Raw genomic sequence first — 5,000 nt, forward strand, 5'->3', positions numbered from 1 at the left:
GAGAGATAACTATCTGACCGCTAGCCTTGGTAACCATGGTGATACAGTAGTGTTCCCACTATGCAGAGAGATAACTATCTGACCACTAGCCTTGGTAACCATGGCAGCATTCCCACTATGCAGAGAGATAACTATTTGACTACTAGCCTTGGTAACCATGGTGATACAGTAGTGTTCCCACTATGCAGAGAGATAACTATCTGACCACTAGCCTTGGTAACCATGGCAGCATTCCCACTATGCAGAGAGATAACTATCTGACCACTAGCCTTGGTAACCATGGCAGCATTCCCACTATGCAGAGAGATAACTATCTGACCACTAGCCTTGGTAACCATGGCAGCATTCCCACTATGCAGAGAGATAACTATCTGACCACTAGGCTTGGTAACCATGGCAGCATTCCCACTATGCAGAGAGATAACTATGAGGAATGAGGCTTGATCAGCACTAACTCACAACCAGACGTTATGTTATGGACAGTACCTTGACCAGCAGGGTTTAGAGGGGATGTTAAGGACAGGTCCTGGACCAGATGTTATGGACAGTACCTTGACCAGCAGGGTTTAGAGGGGATGTTAAGGACAGGTCCTGGACCAGATGTTATGGACAGTACCTTGACCAGCAGGGTTTAGAGGGGATGTTAAGGACAGGTCCTGGACCAGATGTTATGGACAGTACCTAGACCAGCAGGGATTAGAGGGGATGTTATGGACAGGTCCTAGACCAGATGTTATGGACAGTACCTAGACCAGCAGGGATTAGAGGGGATGTTATGGACAGGTCCTGGACCAGATGTTATGGACAGTACCTAGACCAGCAGGGATTAGAGGGGATGTTATGGACAGGTCCTAGACCAGATGTTATGGACAGGTCCTGGACCAGATGTTATGGACAGTACCTAGACCAGCAGGGATTAGAGGGGATGTTATGGACAGGTCCTAGACCAGATGTTATGGACAGGTCCTGGACCAGATGTTATGGACAGTACCTTGACCAGCAGGGATTAGAGGAGATGTTAAGGACAGGTCCTGGACCAGATGTTATGGACAGTACCTAGACCAGCAGGGATTAGAGGGGATGTTATGGACAGGTCCTGGACCAGATGTTATGGACAGTACCTGAACCAGCAGGGATTCACAGCGTGCTGTTTCGTCTGTTTCTTCTTCTTCTCAGATCCATAACAGCCTGTTTGGTCCTGGCTTGGTTCAGTCAGTGGTCACATTGCTCTGAGGTCTGCTGTGGGTCTCTAGAGGGGTCTCCTGGTCCTCAGCTAGGGGAAGGGGTGGAGGTCCGGTCTCACAGCCCAGGGAGGAGAGAGGCTCAGTGGGTAGCTGCTGTCTCTGTGTCCCTCTGTCCAAGGCTGCGGCAAGGTGTGTGTGAGAGGAGTGAGCCAGACAGAGACACACTCACTGCTCCACATCCAGCTCTCCGGGCAGGATCACACTATATCCACACTGCACACACAGCTCTTAAAGGGACGGTCACCACCTTTACTACAGGAATAGAGAGAAAGAGAGGGAGAGAATAGAGGAGAGGGATGTCAGACATTTATTTATGTGGCTTTGATAGGAAAACTAGGAGAGGGAGAGGAGGAGGAAGAGGAGGAGAGGAAGAGGAGGAGAGGAGGAGAGGAGGAGAGGAAGAGAAGGAGAGGAGGAGGAGGAGAGGAAGAGGAGGAGGAGAGGAGGAGGAGAGGATGTCAGACATTTAATTATGTGGCTTTGATAGGAAAACAAGGAGTGGGAGAGGAGGAGAGGAAAATGAGGAGCGGATGAGAGGAAGAGGAGGAGGAGGAGAGGAGGAGGAGGAGAGGAGGAGGAGGAGAGGAAGAGGAGGAGGGGAGGAGAGGATGTCAGACATTTAATTATGTGGCTTTGATAGGAAAACAAGGAGAGAGAGAGGAGGAGAGGAGGAGGAGGAGGAGGAGAGGAGGAGGAGGAGGAGGAGGAGGAGAGGATGTCAGACATTTAATTATGTGGCTTTGATAGGAAAACAAGGAGAGAGAGAGGAGGAGGAGGAGGAGGAGGAGAGGAAGAGGAGGAAAGGAGGAGAGGAGGAGAGGAGGAGAGGAGGAGGAGGAGAGGAAGAGGAGGAAAGGAGGAGAGGAGGAGGAGGGGTTCCTCCTGTCGTCCTAATAGAAGCCACAGAAAACTGGGTTTTTTGCTGTTCTAAACAGAACCATTTTAAAGGCCATATATATGAAGAGACCCATTGAACCCCATTTGGGACGTTTTAGTGAGGGAAGACCCCCCCTTAGTGAGGAAGACTACCCCCCCTTAGTGAGGGAAGACTAGCCCCCTTAGTGAGGGAAGACTAACCCCCCTTAGTGAGGGAAGACTACCCCCCCTTAGTGAGGGAAGACTAGCCCCCCTTAGTGAGGGAAGACTACCCCCCCTTAGTGAGGGAAGACTCCCCCCTTAGTGAGGGAAGACACCCCCCTTAGTGAGGGAAGACTCCCCCCTTAAAGGGGGATGTGGTGCCTGGTGTGTGAAGTCATGACGATGTCATACCGTCTCAGTGGGAATTGAAGCCTTCTAAGCTGTACTGTTTGGTTCATTACATACAGCTCCGTGAAAGAGAGAGAACATGAATTAAAAGGAGATTAAGAAGAAACCCGGTGGTGATAGAAAACTACAACAGTTTAATTAAAACAGTCCCAAATGGTGCCCAAAACAAACAACAACAACAAACAACAACAACAACAAAACAATGACAACAACAAAACAACGACAACAACAAAAATCAACAACTACAACAAAAAAACAAGTAAGTAGAATAGTATCAGTCATATGGAGGAAGTCCTTCACTACTAATTCTCCTGATATAGATATATAGATATAGAATAGTATCAGTCATGTGGAGGAAGTCCTTCACTACTAATTCTCCTGATATAGATATATAGATATATAGAACAGTATCAGTCATATGGAGGAAGTCCTTCACTACTAATTCTCCTGATATAGATATATAGATATATAGAACAGTATCAGTCATATGGAGGAAGTCCTTCACTACTAATTCTCCTGATATAGATATATAGATATATAGAACAGTATCAGTCATATGGAGGAAGTCCATCACTACTAATTCTCCTGATATAGATATATAGATATATAGAACAGTATCAGTCATATGGAGGAAGTCCATCACTACTAATTCTCCTGATATAGATATATAGATATATAGAACAGTATCAGTCATGTGGAGGAAGTCCTTCACTACTAATTCTCCTGATATAGATATATAGATATATAGAACAGTATCAGTCATGTGGAGGAAGTCCTTCACTACTAATTCTCCTGATATAGATATATAGATATATAGAACAGTATCAGTCATGTGGAGGAAGTCCTTCACTACTAATTCTCCTGATATAGATATATAGATATAGAATAGTATCAGTCATGTGGAGGAAGTCCTTCACTACTAATTCTCCTGATATAGATATATAGATATATAGAACAGTATCAGTCATGTGGAGGAAGTCCTTCACTACTAATTCTCCTGATATAGATATATAGATATAGAATAGTATCAGTCATGTGGAGGAAGTCCTTCACTACTAATTCTCCTGATATAGATATATAGATATATAGAACAGTATCAGTCATATTGAGGAAGTCCTTCACTACTAATTCTCCTGATATAGATATATAGATATATAGAACAGTATCAGTCATATGGAGGAAGTCCTTCACTACTAATTCTCCTGATATAGATATATAGATATAGAATAGTATCAGTCATATGGAGGAAGTCCTTCACTACTAATTCTCCTGATATAGATATATAGATATAGAATAGTATCAGTCATATGGAGGAAGTCCATCACTACTAATTCTCCTGATATAGATATATAGATATAGAATAGTATCAGTCATGTGGAGGAAGTCCATCACTACTAATTCTCCTGATATAGATATATAGATATATAGAACAGTATCAGTCATATGGAGGAAGTCCTTCACTACTAATTCTCCTGATATAGATATATAGATATATAGAACAGTATCAGTCATATGGAGGAAGTCCTTCACTACTAATTCTCCTGATATAGATATATAGATATATAGAACAGTATCAGTCATATGGAGGAAGTCCTTCACTACTAATTCTCCTGATATAGATATATAGATATAGAATAGTATCAGTCATGTGGAGGAAGTCCTTCACTACTAATTCTCCTGATATAGATATATAGATATAGAATAGTATCAGTCATGTGGAGGAAGTCCATCACTACTAATTCTCCTGATATAGATATATAGATATAGAATAGTATCAGTCATGTGGAGGAAGTCCATCACTACTAATTCTCCTGATATAGATATATAGATATAGAATAGTATCAGTCATGTGGAGGAAGTCCATCACTACTAATTCTCCTGATATAGATATATAGATATATAGAACAGTATCAGTCATATGGAGGAAGTCCTTCACTACTAATTCTCCTGATATAGATATATAGATATATAGAACAGTATCAGTCATATGGAGGAAGTCCTTCACTACTAATTCTCCTGATATAGATATATAGATATAGAATAGTATCAGTCATGTGGAGGAAGTCCTTCACTACTAATTCTCCTGATATAGATATATAGATATATAGAACAGTATCAGTCATATGGAGGAAGTCCTTCACTACTAATTCTCCTGATATAGATATATAGATATATAGAACAGTATCAGTCATATGGAGGAAGTCCTTCACTACTAATTCTCCTAATATAGATATATAGATATATAGAACAGTATCAGTCATATGGAGGAAGTCCTTCACTACTAATTCTCCTGATATAGATATATAGATATATAGAACAGTATCAATCATATGGAGGAAGTCCTTCACTACTAATTCTCCTGATATATAGATATATAGATATAGAACAGTATCAATCATATGGAGGAAGTCCTTCACTACTAATTCTCCTGATATATATAGATATATAGATATAGAATAGTATCAGTCATGTGGAGGAAGTCAAATCTGC

General features: G+C 41.8%; 1 protein-coding gene across 2 annotated transcripts in view; it reads right to left on the reverse strand.

Annotated features, from left to right (window-relative positions):
- Positions 1-5,000, reverse strand: part of LOC115182449 (receptor-type tyrosine-protein phosphatase epsilon) — a 229,046-nt gene that overhangs the window by 123,308 nt on the left and 100,738 nt on the right. The window contains exon 2 of one of the 2 annotated variants that reach the window (XM_029744042.1): positions 1,122-1,491. The gene's annotated coding sequence lies outside the window, so the exon portion shown is untranslated. Of the gene's footprint in view, positions 1-1,121; positions 1,497-5,000 lie in introns of both variants that reach the window. The other variant, XM_029744043.1, reaches the window with a different exon arrangement.

Source organism: Salmo trutta, unplaced genomic scaffold (assembly GCF_901001165.1).
Source record: "Salmo trutta unplaced genomic scaffold, fSalTru1.1, whole genome shotgun sequence".
Classification (NCBI taxonomy): Eukaryota; Metazoa; Chordata; class Actinopteri; order Salmoniformes; family Salmonidae; genus Salmo; species Salmo trutta.